General features: G+C 47.5%; 1 long non-coding RNA gene across 1 annotated transcript in view; it reads right to left on the bottom strand.

Annotated features, from left to right (window-relative positions):
* The window catches only part of LOC127920499 (uncharacterized), a 6,223-nt gene extending 3,344 nt beyond the window's left edge, over nucleotides 1-2,879 (bottom strand). Inside the window, exon 1 of the long non-coding RNA XR_008106428.1 lies at nucleotides 2,698-2,879. This is a non-coding gene — a long non-coding RNA (uncharacterized LOC127920499). The remainder of the gene's footprint in view (nucleotides 1-2,697) is intronic.
* Between the last annotated feature and the right edge of the window lie 12,328 nt (nucleotides 2,880-15,207).

Genomic DNA, 15,207 nt, shown 5'->3' on the forward strand with positions numbered 1-15,207 from the left:
GAGAGAAGGAGCCCAGACTGGGGCAGACCACCACTGTGGGACCACAAACACAAAGAATAGTAAACTCCTGGTCCAGAGAGAAGGAGCCCGGACTGGGGCAGACCACCACTGTGGGACCACAAACACAAAGAATAGTAAACTCCTGGTTCAGAGAGAAGGAGCCCAGACTGGGGCAGACCACCACTGTGGGACCACAAACACAAAGAATAGTAAACTCATGGTCCAGAGAGAAGGAGCCCAGACTGGGGCAGACCACCACTGTGGGACCACAAACACAAAGAATAGTAAACTCCTGGTCCAGAGAGAAGGAGCCCAGACTGGGGCAGACCACCACTGTGGGACCACAAACACAAAGAATAGTAAACTCATGGTCCAGAGAGAAGGAGCCCAGACTGGGGCAGACCACCACTGTGGGACCACAAACACAAAGAATAGTAAACTCCTGGTCCAGAGAAGGAGTCCAGACTGGGGCAGACCACCACTGTGGGACCACAAACACAACGAATAGTAAACTCCTGGTCCAGAGAGAAGGAGCCCCTGGGGCAGACCACCACTGTGGGACCACAAACACAAAGAATAGTAAACTCATGGTCCAGAGAGAAGGAGCCCAGACTGGGGCAGACCACCACTGTGGGACCACAAACACAAAGAATAGTAAACTCCTGGTCCAGAGAGAAGGAGCCCAGACTGGGGCAGACCACCACTGTGGGACCACAAACACAAAGAATAGTAAACTCCTGGTCCAGAGAAGGAGCCCAGACTGGGGCAGACCACCACTGTGGGACCACAAACACAAAGAATATAAACTCCTGGTCCAGAGAGAAGGAGCCCAGACTGGGGCAGACCACCACTGTGGGACCACAAACACAAAGAATAGTAAACTCTGGTCCAGAGAGAAGGAGCCCAGACTGGGGCAGACCACCACTGTGGGACCACAAACACAAAGAATAGTAAACTCATGGTCCAGAGAGAAGGAGCCCAGACTGGGGCAGACCACCACTGTGGGACCACAAACACAAAGAATAGTAAACTCCTGGTCCAGAGAGAAGGAGCCCAGACTGGGGCAGACCACCACTGTGGGACCACAAACACAAAGAATAGTAAACTCCTGGTCCAGAGAGAAGGAGCCCAGACTGGGGCAGACCACCACTGTGGGACCACAAACACAAAGAATAGTAAACTCATGGTCCAGAGAGAAGGAGCCCAGACTGGGGCAGACCACCACTGTGGGACCACAAACACAAAGAACAAACCAACACAGACAGGGGTGAAAAAACTCTTGTCCTACCTGGGCAGCGGGTCTTGTTGTGCATCTTGTTGTGGTTACTCCATGAGTGTGTGTGTTAATCTCCCTTCCTACCTGGGCAGCGAGGTATCTTTGTTGTGTTTACTCCATGTGTGTGTGTGTTAATCTCCCTTCCTACCTGGGCAGCGAGGTATCTTGTTGTAGTTACTCCATGTGTGTGTGTGTTAATCTCCCTTCCTACCTGGGCAGCGAGGTATCTTGTTGTGGTTACTCCATGAGTGTGTTAATCTCATCTCCCTTCCTACCTGGGCAGCGGGGTATCTTGTTGTGGTTACTCCATGTGTGTGTTCATCTCATCTCCCTTCCTACCTGGGCAGCGAGGTATCTTGTTGTGGTTACTCCCTTCCTACCTGGGCAGCGAGGTATCTTGTTGTGGTTACTCCATGAGTGTGTTAATCTCATCTCCCTTCCTACCTGGGCAGCGAGGTATCTTGTTGTGGTTACTCCATGTGTGTGTGTGTTCATCTCATCTCCCTTCCTACCTGGGCAGCGAGGTATCTTGTTGTGGTTACTCCATGAGTGTGTTAATCTCATCTCCTTCCTACCTGGGCAGCGAGGTATCTTGTTGTGGTTACTCCATGAGTGTGTGTGTTAATCTCCTTCCTACCTGGGCAGCGAGGTATCTTGTTGTGGTTACTCCATGAGTGTGTGTGTTAATCTCCCTTCCTACCTGGGCAGCGAGGTATCTTGTTGTGGTTACTCCATGAGTGTGTTAATCGTTTCTCCCTTCCTACCTGGGCAGCGAGGTATCTTGTTGTGGTTACTCCATGAGTGTGTGTGTGTTAATCTCATCTCCCTTCCTACCTGGGCAGCGAGGTATCTTGTTGTGGTTACTCCATGTGTGTGTGTGTTAATCTCCCTTCCTACCTGGGCAGCGAGGTATCTTGTTGTGGTTACTCCATGTGTGTGTGTGTTAATCTCATCTCCCTTCCTACCTGGGCAGCGAGGTATCTTGTTGTGGTTACTCCATGTGTGTGTTAATCTCATCTCCCTTCCTACCTGGGCAGCGAGGTATCTTGTTGTGGTTACTCCATGAGTGTGTGTGTTAATCTCATCTCCCTTCCTACCTGGGCAGCGAGGTATCTTGTTGTGGTTACTCCATGAGTGTGTGTGTTAATCTCATCTCCCTTCCTACCTGGGCAGCGAGGTATCTTGTTGTGGTTACTCCATGAGTGTGTGTGTTAATCTCATCTCCCTTCCTACCTGGGCAGCGAGGTATCTTGTTGTGGTTACTCCATGTGTGTGTGTTAATCTCCCTTCCTACCTGGGCAGCGAGGTATCTTGTTGTGTTTACTCCATGTGTGTGTGTGTTAATCTCCCTTCCTACCTGGGCAGCGAGGTATCTTGTTGTGGTTACTCCATGAGTGTGTTAATCTCATCTCCCTTCCTACCTGGGCAGCGAGGTATCTTGTTGTGGTTACTCCAGGTGCCGTCAGGCTGGCAGACGGTGGTGGTGAGATCCTTGGAGGAGAGCCTGAAGCCGTTGTTGCAGAAGTAGGTTAACCGTGATGCCACGGAGTAATCAACAGCCTGGACGCCTCCATTCAGCGGCGCAGTGGGCACGCCACACGCCACGGCTAGGGGGAGGAACACACACACAGGGAGACACATGAGGCATCTGCACGCCACACGCCACGGCTAGGGGGAGGAACACACACACAGGGAGACACATGAGGCATCTGCACGCCACACGCCACGGCTAGGGGGAGGAACACACACACAGGGAGACACATGAGGCATCTGCACGCCGCACGCCACGGCTAGGGGGAGGAACACACACACAGGGAGACACATGAGGCATCTGCACGCCACGGCTAGGGGGAGGAACACACACACAGGGAGACACATTAGGCATCTGCACGCCACACGCCACGGCTAGGGGAGGAACACACACACAGGGAGACACATGAGGCATCTGCACGCCACACGCCACGGCTAGGGGAGGAACACACACACAGGGAGACACATGAGGCATCTGCACGCCACACGCCACGGCTAGGGGAGGAACACACACACAGGGAGACACATGAGGCATCTGCACGCCACACGCCACGGCTAGGGGAGGAACACACACACAGGGAGACACATGAGGCATCTGCACGCCACACGCCACGGCTAGGGGAGGAACACACCTGCACCACACACAGGCCAATACACACACACACACACACACACACATACATACACACACACATACATACATACATACATACATACATACATACATATATATATATATATATATATATATATATATATATTTCACTGAAAAATATGAGAAAGATTACTCTTTTTTTCAAGTTAGTTAAGAACAAATTCTTATTTTCAATGACGGCCTGGGAACAGTGGGTTAACTGCCTGTTCAGGGGCAGAACGACAGAGTTGTACCTTGTCAGCTCAGGGGTTTGAACTTGCAACCTTCCGGTTACTAGTCCAACACTCTAACCCTGCCGCCCCAAGAATTGACTGGTACAGTGATTCAGATTACTGTCATACACATATCACAGTGAACTATGGGAAAGATTACCCATGAACCAGCTGGTACAGAGAATCAGATTACTGTCATAAACACATATCACAGTGAACTATGGGAAAGATTACCCATGAACCAGCTGGTACAGAGAATCAGATTACTGTCACACACATATCACAGTGAACTGGAGCAAAGAGCAGTACAACCGTAACCATTACACTGTCAAATCAGACAGGACAGTATTGATTCCTATTAGTGTCGTTAATCATCAGTTATTTAAAGCGTTTCACGGAGGAGCCCGACACACCAGAACATCACATCTCCACAGAACATTAGTGAAACTCCAAAGAACAAAGACCTACAGTCCCAAATTTAGTGCAATCAGAGCAGGTGTTCTCAAATTTAGTCCAATCAGAGCAGGTGTTCTCAAATTTAGTCCAATCAGAGCAGGTGTTCTCAAATTTAGTCCAATCAGAGCAGGTGTTCTCAAATTTAGTCCAATCAGAGCAGGTGTTCTCAAATTTAGTCCAATCAGAGCAGGTGTTCTCAAATTTAGTCCAATCAGAGCAGGTGTTCTCAAATTTAGTCCAATCAGAGCAGGTGTTCTCAAATTTAGTCCAATCAGAGCAGGTGTTCTCAACCGTCTTGGGTGCGGGGACACCTTTTGTGATAGTAAATTCATCAGTGTAACCCTCCCCTCCCTGTTATTAAATAATCAGACCACAACTTGAGATAAAATAACAAAGGAAGAGTTTTACTATAACCTCGGCAGTGTTTGGCTGGACCCACCATGTTCCTGGGCACTGAGGAAGGAACATTTTAAAGGCCCGTCTAACGGCATCGAAGAGAGCACATTTCTTTTCTTCAGTTTTCCAGCGAATTTACCTGCAATTCTACACATTTTGTCACGGGGTAGAGAGATGTTGTTGTTGCTAGCTAATACCCTGCATTTGTAGAGAAAACTTTGTCGTTTTAAAGCCTTTTAAAGCCTTTGTCACACGCACCGTATACAACACGAATAGCATGAAATGATTACTTACAAGCTTATTTTCCACCATAATTTGCAAATAAATTCATAAAAAAATCCTACAATGTGATTTTCTGGATTTTATTTTGTCTGTCAAAGTTTAAGTGTACCTATGATGAAAATTACAGGCCTCTCTCATCTTTTAAAGTGGGAGAACTTGCACAATTGGTGGCTGACTAAATACTTTTTTGCCCCAATGTATATGTCTCTCTCTTTGGTTCCTTCTCTATATCTGTCACTCCCATTGGTTCCTTCCCTATATATGTCTCTCCCTTTGGTTCCTTCCCTATATATGTCTCTCCCTTTGGTTCCTTCTCTATATCTGTCTCTCTCTTTGGTTCCTTCCCTATATATGTCACTCCCTTTGGTTCCTTCCCTATATATGTCTCTCTCTTTGGTTCCTTCCCTATATATGTCTCTCTCTTTGGTTCCTTCCCTATATATGTCACTCCCTTTGGTTCCTTCCCTATATATGTCTCTCTCTTTGGTTCCTTCCCTATATATGTCTCTCTCTTTGGTTCCTTCCCTATATATGTCTCTCTCTTTGGTTCCTTCCCTATATATGTCTCTCTCTTTGGTTCCTTCCCTATATATGTCTCTCCCTTTGGTTCCTTCCCTATATATGTCTCTCCCTTTGGTTCCTTCCCTATATATGTCTCTCTCTTTGGTTCCTTCCCTATATATGTCTCTCCCTTTGGTTCCTTCCCTATATATGTCTCTCTCTTTGGTTCCTTCCCTATATATGTCACTCCCTTTGGTTCCTTCCCTATATATGTCCCTCCCTTTGGTTCCTTCCCTATATATGTCTCTCTCTTTGGTTCCTTCCCTATATATGTCTCTCCCTTTGGTTCCTTCCCTATATATGTCTCTCTCTTTGGTTCCTTCCCTATATATGTCTCTCCCTTTGGTTCCTTCCCTATATATGTCCCTCCCTTTGGTTCCTTCCCTATATATGTCCCTCCCTTTGGTTCCTTCCCTATATATGTCTCTCTCTTTGGTTCCTTCCCTATATATGTCTCTCCCTTTGGTTCCTTCCCTATATATGTCTCTCTCTTTGGTTCCTTCCCTATATATGTCTCTCCCTTTGGTTCCTTCCCTATATATGTCTCTCCCTTTGGTTCCTTCCCTATATATGTCTCTCTCTTTGGTTCCTTCCCTATATATGTCTCTCCCTTTGGTTCCTTCCCTATATATGTCTCTCCCTTTGGTTCCTTCCCTATATATGTCTCTCTCTTTGGTTCCTTCCCTATATATGTCTCTCCCTTTGGTTCCTTCCCTATATATGTCTCTCTCTTTGGTTCCTTCCCTATATATGTCTCTCCCTTTGGTTCCTTCCCTATATATGTCCCTCCCTTTGGTTCCTTCCCTATATATGTCCCTCCCTTTGGTTCCTTCCCTATATATGTCTCTCCCTTTGGTTCCTTCCCTATATATGTCACTCCCTTTGGTTCCTTCCCTATATATGTCCCTCCCTTTGGTTCCTTCCCTATATATCTCCCTCCCATTGGTTCCTTCCCTATATATCTCCCTCCCATTGGTTCCTTCCCTATATATGTCCCTCCCATTGGTTCCTTCCCTATATATGTCGCTCCCTTTGGTTCCTTCCCTATATATGTCTCTCCCTTTGGTTCCTTCCCTATATATGTCCCTCCCTTTGGTTCCTTCCCTATATATGTCTCTCTCTTTGGTTCCTTCCCTATATATGTCCCTCCCTTTGGTTCCTTCCCTATATATGTCCCTCCCTTTGGTTCCTTCCCTATATATGTCCCTCCCTTTGGTTCCTTCCCTATATATGTCTCTCCCTTTGGTTCCTTCCCTATATATGTCCCTCCCTTTGGTTCCTTCCCTATATATGTCACTCCCTTTGGTTCCTTCCCTATATATGTCCCTCCCTTTGGTTCCTTCCCTATATATGTCTCTCCCTTTGGTTCCTTCCCTATATATGTCTCTCCCTTTGGTTCCTTCCCTATATATGTCTCTCCCTTTGGTTCCTTCCCTATATATGTCCCTCCCATTGGTTCCTTCCCTATATATGTCCCTCCCATTGGTTCCTTCCCTATATATCTCCCTCCCATTGGTTCCTTCCCTATATATGTCTCTCCCTTTGGTTCCTTCCATATATATGTCTCTCCCTTTGGTTCCTTCCCTATATATGTCACTCCCTTTGGTTCCTTCCCTATATATGTCCCTCCCATTGGTTCCTTCCCTATATATCTCCCTCCCATTGGTTCCTTCCCTATATATCTCCCTCCCATTGGTTCCTTCCCTATATATGTCACTCCCTTTGGTTCCTTCCCTATATATCTCCCTCCCATTGGTTCCTTCCCTATATATCTCCCTCCCATTGGTTCCTTCCCTATATATGTCCCTCCCATTGGTTCCTTCCCTATATATGTCTCTCTCTTTGGTTCATTCCCTATATATGTCTCTCCCTTTGGTTCCTTCCCTATATATGTCCCTCCCTTTGGTTCCTTCCTATATATGTCCCTCCCTTTGGTTCCTTCCCTATATATGTCCCTCCCTTTGGTTCCTTCCCTATATATGTCTCTCCCTTTGGTTCCTTCCCTATATATGTCACTCCCTTTGGTTCCTTCCATATATATGTCTCTCCCTTTGGTTCCTTCCCTATATATGTCCCTCCCATTGGTTCCTTCCCTATATATCTCCCTCCCATTGGTTCCTTCCCTATATATCTCCCTCCCATTGGTTCCTTCCCTATATATGTCTCTCCCTTTGGTTCCTTCCATATATATGTCCCTCCCATTGGTTCCTTCCCTATATGTCCCTCCCATTGGTTCCTTCCCTATATATGTCACTCCCTTTGGTTCCTTCCCTATATTTGTCCCTCCCTTTGGTTCCTTCCCTATATATGTCATTCCCTTTGGTTCCTTCCCTATATATGTCACTCCCTTTGGATCCTTCCCTATATATGTCACTCCCTTTGGTTCCTTCCCTATATATGTCCCTATAACTCCCAGATACCTCAGACTCAACCCATCTAAACTCCCAGGTACCTCAGACTCAACACATCTAAACTCCCAGATACCTCAGTCTCAACCCATCTAAACTCCCAGATACCTCAGACTCAACACATCTAAACTCCCAGATACCTCAGGCTCAACCCATCTAAACTCCCAGATACATCAGACTCAACCCATCTAAACTCCCAGATACCTCAGGCTCAACACATCTAACCTCCCAGATACCTCAGGCTCAACCCATCTAAACTCCCAGATACATCAGACTCAACCCATCTAAACTCCCAGATACCTCAGACTCAACACATCTAAACTCCCAGATACCTTAGGCTCAACACATCTAAACTCCCAGATACCTCAGGCTCAACACATCTAAACTCCCAGATACCTCAGGCTCAACACATCTAAACTCCCAGATATCTCAGACCCAACACATCTAAACTCCCAGATACCTCAGGCTCAACACATCTAAACTCCCAGATACCTCAGGCTCAACACATCTAAACTCCCAGATACCTCAGACTCAACCCATCTAAACTCCCAGATACCTCAGACTCAACACATCTAAACTCCCAGATACCTTAGGCTCAACACATCTAAACTCCCAGATACCTCAGGCTCAACACATCTAAACTCCCAGATACCTCAGACTCAACCCATCTAAACTCCCAGATACCTCAGACTCAACACATCTAAACTCCCAGATACCTTAGGCTCAACACATCTAAACTCCCAGATACCTCAGGCTCAACACATCTAAACTCCCAGATACCTCAGGCTCAACACATTTAAAACTCCCAGATATCTCAGACTCAACACATCTAAACTCCCAGATACCTCAGACTCAACACATCTAAACTCCCAGATACCTTAGGCTCAACACATCTAAACTCCCAGATACCTCAGGCTCAACACATCTAAACTCCCAGATACCTCAGGCTCAACACATCTAAACTCCCAGATATCTCAGACTCAACACATCTAAACTCCCAGATACCTCAGGCTCAACACATCTAAACTCCCAGATACCTCCGGCTCAACACATCTAAACTCCCAGATATCTCAGACTCAACACATCTAAACTCCCAGATACCTTAGGCTCAACACATCTAAACTCCCAGATACCTCAGGCTCAACACATCTAAACTCCCAGATACCTCAGGCTCAACACATCTAAACTCCCAGATACCTCAGACTCAACACATCTAAACTCCCAGATACATCAGACTCAACCCATCTAAACTCCCAGATACCTCAGGCTCAACCCATCTAAACTCCCAGATACATCAGACTCAACCCATCTAAACTCCCAGATACCTCAGGCTCAAATCAAATACAACTGTATTTGTCACATGCTTGCGGAATTCAACCTTACTATGAAATGCAACATAATAGCCCTTAACCAACAATACAGTTCAAGAAACATAATTAATAAAATACTAAATAAACAATCAATCAAAAAGTGACATACATTTACATAACAATAACGAGGCTATATACAGGGGGTATAGGTACTGAGTCAATGTGCAGGGGTACAGGTTAGTCGAGGTAATTTGTAAAGTGACTACGCAGAGTAAATAAACAGTGAGTAGCAGCAGTGTAAAAACTATGTAAATAGTATGGGTGGCCATTTGATTAATTGTTCAGCAGCTTTATGGCTTGGGGGGGGGGTGGAAGCTGTTAAGGAGTCTTTTGGACCTTAGCGCTCCGGTACCGCTTGCTGTGCGGTAGCAGATGGAACCGTTTATAACTAGGGTGACTGGGGTCTCTGATAATTTTATGGGGCCTTCCTCTGACACCACCTGGTACAGTATATACAGTGGCAAGGAACAGTATGTGAACCCTTTGGAATTACCTGGATTTCTGCATCAATTCGTCATCAAATTTGATCAGATCTTTAAGTCACAACAATAGACAAACACAGTCTGCAAAAACTAATAACACACAAATTATTGTATTTTTTTCTGTCTATATTGAATACATCATTTAACATTCAGTGTGTGTTGGAAAAAGTATGTGAACCCCGAGGCTAATGACTTCTCCAAAAGCGGGTGGAGTCAGGAGGTCAGCTAACCTGGAGTCCAATCAATGAGATGTGATTGGAGATGTTGGTTCGAGCTGCCCTGTCCTATAAAAAAACACTCACACAATTTGAGTTTGCTATTCACAAGAAGCATTGCCTGATGTGAACCATGCCTCGAACAAAAGAGATCTCAGAAGAAAGATTGAGAATAAAAACTGTTGATTTGCATAAAGCTGGAAAGGGTTACAAAAGTATCTCTTAAAGCCTTGATGTTCATCAGTCCACGGTAAGACAAATCGTCTACAAATGGAGAAAGTTCAGCACTGTTGCTACTCTCCCTAGGAGGGGCCGTCCTGCAAAGATGACTGCAAGAGTCAATTTCCAAACGCTTGAAGGTACCACGTTCATCTGTATAAACAATAGTACGCAACTATAAACACTATGGGACCACGCAGCCGTCATACTGCTCAGGAAGGAGATGCAGTCTGTCTCTTAAAGATGAATGTACTTTGTGAGAAAAGTGCAAATCAATCCCAGAACAACAGCAAAGGACCTTGTGAAGATGCTGGAGGAAACCGGTACAAAGTATCTATATCCACAGTAAAATGAGTATCGACATAACCTGAAAGGCTGCTCAACAAGGAAGAAGCCACTGCTCCAGGAGGGACTTCTGCACTTCACAAAATAAATGGCATCATGAGGGAGGAAAATTAAGTGGATATATTTAAGCAACATCTCAAGACATCAGTCAGGAAGTTAAAGCTTGGTCGCAAATGGGTCTTCCAAATGGACAATGACCCCAAGCATACTTCCAAAGTTGTGGCAAAATGGCTTACGGGCAACAAAGTCAAGATATTGGAGTGGACATCACAAAGCCCTGACCTCAATCCTATAGGAAATGTGTGGGAAGAACTGATCCACTTTTTCATTTTCCATTTGTTTTGTCTTTTTTACACGCCTGGTTTCTATTCCCCAATTACTTGTTCATTATTTAAACCTCTGTTCCCCCATGTTTGTTTGTGAGTAATTGTTTGTATGTAATACGGTCCAGTATTGTGTTTGTATTTTGTGTAAATACGTTTTTTACTCATATCTGCTGTCCTGCGCCTGACTCCTCCACCACCAGCTCACACAGAATGTATTACAGATGCATTACAACATGTAATTTAAATATATTTTTATTTGGATTTAATGTAATGCAATGGATTGTGGATATAATGGATTTAATGTAATGCAATGGATTGTGGACATTTAATGTAATGGACAGACACAAAATTGTTTAAATTGGTGAAGTTAAATGTAAAAAAATAACCTGTTTTTAAACCCCCCCTTTGCTATGAAGTCGATAAACAAGATCTGGTGCAACCAATTACCTTCAGAAGTCACATAGTTACTTAAATAAAGTCCACCTGTGTGCAATCTAAGTGTCACATGACAGTTAATATACACCTCTTCTAAAAAGGCCCCAGAGTCTGCAACACCACTAAGCAACGGGCACCACCAAGCAAGCAGCACCATGAAGACCAAGGAGCTCTCCAAACAGGTCAGGGACAAAGTTGTGGAGAAGTACAGATCTGTACAGGGTGTATATCAAAAAATATCAGAAACTTTGAACATTCCCATGTAAATCCATTATTAAAAATGGAAATAATATAGCAGCACAACAAACCTGGGCCTCCCACAAAAACTCACAAACCAGGCAAGGAGGGCATTAATCAGAGAGGCAACACAAAGACCAAATAAACCTGAAGGAGCTGCAAAGCTCCACAGCGGAGATTGGAGTATCTGTCCATAGGACCACTTTAAGCCATACATTCCACAGAGTTGGGCTTTACGGAAGAGTGGCCAGAAAAAAAAAAGCCATTGCTAAAGAAAAGAATAAGCAAACACGTTTGGTGTTTTGCCAAAAGGCATGTGGGAGACTCCCCAAACATATGGATGAAGGTTCTCTGGTCAGATGAGACTAACATGTAGCTTTTTGGCCATCAAAGACACTATTTCTGGCGCAAATCTAACATCTTTCATCACCCCGAGAACACCATCCCCACAGTGAAGCATGGTGGTGGCAGCATCATACTGTGAGGATGTTTTTCATCAGCAGGGACTTGGAAACTGGTCAGAATTGAAGGAATGGTGGATGGAGCTAAATACAGGGAAATTATTGAGGGAAACCTGTTTCAGTCTCCCAGAGATTTGAGACTGGACGGAGGTTCACCTTCCAGCAGGACAATGACCCTAAGCATACTGCTAAAGCAACACTCAAATGGTTTAAGGGGAAACATTTAAATGTCTTGTAATGGTCTTGTCAAAGCTCAGACCTCAATCCAATTGGTATGACTTTTGCTGTACACCAGTGGAACCCATCCAACTTGAAGGAGCTGGAGCCGTTTTGCCTTGAAGAATGGGCAAAAATCCCAGTGGCAAGATGTGCCAAGCTTATAGAGGCATACCCCAAGAGACTTGCTGTAATAGGTGCAAAAAGTATTGACTTTGGGGGGTGAATAGTTCTGCACGCTCAAGTTTTCAGTTTTTTTTTGTCTTATTTCTTGTTTGTTTCACAATAAAAAAATATTTTGCATCTTCAAAGTGGTAGGCGTGTTGTGTAAATCAAATGATATGAACTGCCAAAAAAAAATCTATTTTAATTCCAGGTTGTAAGGCAACAACAGAGGAAGAATGCCAAGGGGGGGTGTGAATACTTTCACTAGCCTCTGTATTGAGATCTGGCTGTGGACCCTCAGCAATACATCCGTGGAACCCACTCTGAGAACCCCTGAATTAGAGGGACACAATATGAGCAAATGAAAGTACAAAGAAAGTAAATTAACAACATTTCTAACATATCAATACATCTAAATGGTATGATTAACAGCCACAAGCGACGCTAGAGTGATGCTCTTACTAATCAGGGACCTAAAAAACAGCAATTACGTCTGATTCACTGACAGCTACAGGCGGATTGTTACACAAGAATGGATCTGGAGGAGAGGAGAGGAAATGGCATATATTATATTAGAGGGAGGAGGGAGAGGGAGAGGACAGGAGAGGAGAGGAGAGCTAGAGGTGGATTGGAGACAAGAGATCTGGAGAGGAGAGGAGAGGAGGAGAGGAGAGGAGAGAGAGGAGAGGAGACGGAGAGGAGAGGAGAGGAGAGGAGAGGGAGAGGAGAGGAGAGGAGAGGAGAGGAGAGGGAGAGGGAGAGGAGAGGAGACGGAGACGGAGACGGAGACGAGGGGAGAGGAGAGGAGAGGGAGAGGAGAGAGGAGAGGAGAGGAGAGGAGAGGAGAGGAGAGGAGAGGAGAGGAGAGGAGAGGAGAGGGAGAGGAGAGGAGACGGAGAGGAGAGGAGAGGAGACGAGACGAGACGGAGAGGAGAGGAGAGAGAGAGGAGAGGAGAGGAGAGGAGAGGAGACGAGACGGAGAGGGAGAGGAGAGGAGACGGGAGAGGAGACGGAGAGGGAGAGGGAGAGGAGAGGAGAGGAGAGGAGAGGAGAGGAGAGGAGAGGAGAGGAGAGGAGACGGAGAGAGGAGAGGAGAGGAGAGGAGAGGAGAGGGAGAGGAGAGGAGAGGAGAGGAGAGGAGAGGAGAGGAGAGGAGAGGAGAGGAGAGGAGGAGAGGAGGAGGGAGAGGAGAGGGGAGAGGAGAGGAGAGGAGAGGAGAGAGGAGAGGAGAGGAGAGGAGAGGAGAGGAGAGGAGACGGAGAGGAGAGGAGAGGAGAGGGAGAGGAGAGAGGAGAGGAGAGGAGAGGAGAGGGAGAGGGAGAGGAGAGGAGAGGAGAGAGGAGAGGGAGACGGAGAGGGAGGGGAGGAGAGGAGAGAGAGGAGAGGAGAGGAGAGGAGAGGACGGAGGGAGAGGAGAGGAGAGAGAGAGGAGACGGAGAGGAGAGGAGAGGAGAGGAGGAGAGGAGAGGAGAGGAGAGGAGAGGAGAGGAGAGGAGAGGAGAGGAGAGGAGAGGGAGAGAGGGAGAGGGAGGGAGGAGAGAGGAGAGGAGAGGAGAGGGAGAGGAGAGGAGGAGAGGAGAGGGAGAGGAGACGGAGAGGGAGAGGAGAGGGAGAGGAGAGGAGAGGAGAGAGACGAGACGAGAGGAGAGGAGAGGAGAGGAGAGGAGACGGAGAGGGAGGAGAGGAGAGGAGGAGAGGAGACGGAGAGGAGAGGAGAGGAGAGGAGAGGAGAGGAGAGGAGAGAGGAGAGGAGAGGAGGAGAGGGAGAGGAGAGGGAGGAGACGGAGAGGGAGAGGAGAGAGAGAGAGGAGACGAGACGAGACGAGAGGGAGAGGAGAGGGAGAGGAGAGAGGAGAGGAGACGGAGAGGGAGAGGGGAGAGGAGAGGAGAGGGAGAGGAGAGAGAGGAGAGGAGACGGAGGAGAGGGAGAGGAGACGGAGAGGAGAGGGAGAGAGGAGAGGAGAGGGAGAGGAGAGAGAGGAGAGGAGAGACGAGAGAGGAGGAGACGAGAGGAGAGGAGACGGAGAGGAGACGAGACGAGAGGAGAGAGACGAGAGGAGAGAGGAGAGAGGAGACGGACGAGACGAGAGGAGAGACGAGAGGGAGAGGAGAGAGAGAGGAGACGGAGAGGGAGAGAGAGAGGGAGACGGGAGAGGAGAGGAGAGGAGACGGAGAGAGGAGAGGAGACGGAGAGAGAGGGAGAGGAGAGGAGGAGAGAGAGGAGAGGAGACGGAGAGGAGAGGAGAGGAGAGGAGAGGAGACGAGAGGAGAGGAGAGGGAGAGGAGAGAGGAGAGGAGAGGAGAGGAGAGGGGAGAGGAGAGGAGAGGAGAGGAGAGGAGAGAGAGGAGAGGAGAGGGGAGGAGAGGGAGACGGAGGAGAGGAGAGAGGAGAGGAGAGGGAGACGAGACGAGACGGAGAGGAGAGGAGACGAGAGGAGGAGACGAGAGGAGAGGAGACGAGAGGAGACGAGAGGAGACGAGACGGAGAGGGAGGAGAGGAGACGAGAGGAGACGAGACAGACGAGGAGAGGAGAGGAGACGGAGACGGAGGGAGAGGAGACGAGAGGAGAGGGAGTGAGACGGAGAGGGAGAGGAGAGGAGACGAGAGAGGAGAGGAGAGGAGAGGAGAGGACGGGAGAGGAGAGGAGAGGAGACGAGAGGAGAGGAGAGGAGAGGAGAGGAGACGAGGAGAGGAGAGGAGAGGAGAGGAGACGGAGAGGAGACGGAGAGGAGAGGAGAGGAGAGGAGAGGAGAGGAGAGGAGACGGAGAGAGAGGAGAGGAGAGAGGAGACGGAGGAAGGAGACGGAGGAGAGGAGAGGAGAGGAGAGGAGAGGAGACGAGAGAGGAGAGGGAGGAGAGGGAGACGGAGAGGAGAGGAGAGGAGAGGAGAGGAGAGGGAGAGAGGAGAGGAGAGGAGAGGAGAGGGGAGAGGGAGAGGAGAGAGAGGAGACTTGAGAGG

Source organism: Oncorhynchus keta, unplaced genomic scaffold (assembly GCF_023373465.1).
Source record: "Oncorhynchus keta strain PuntledgeMale-10-30-2019 unplaced genomic scaffold, Oket_V2 Un_contig_19672_pilon_pilon, whole genome shotgun sequence".
Taxonomy (NCBI): Eukaryota; Metazoa; Chordata; class Actinopteri; order Salmoniformes; family Salmonidae; genus Oncorhynchus; species Oncorhynchus keta.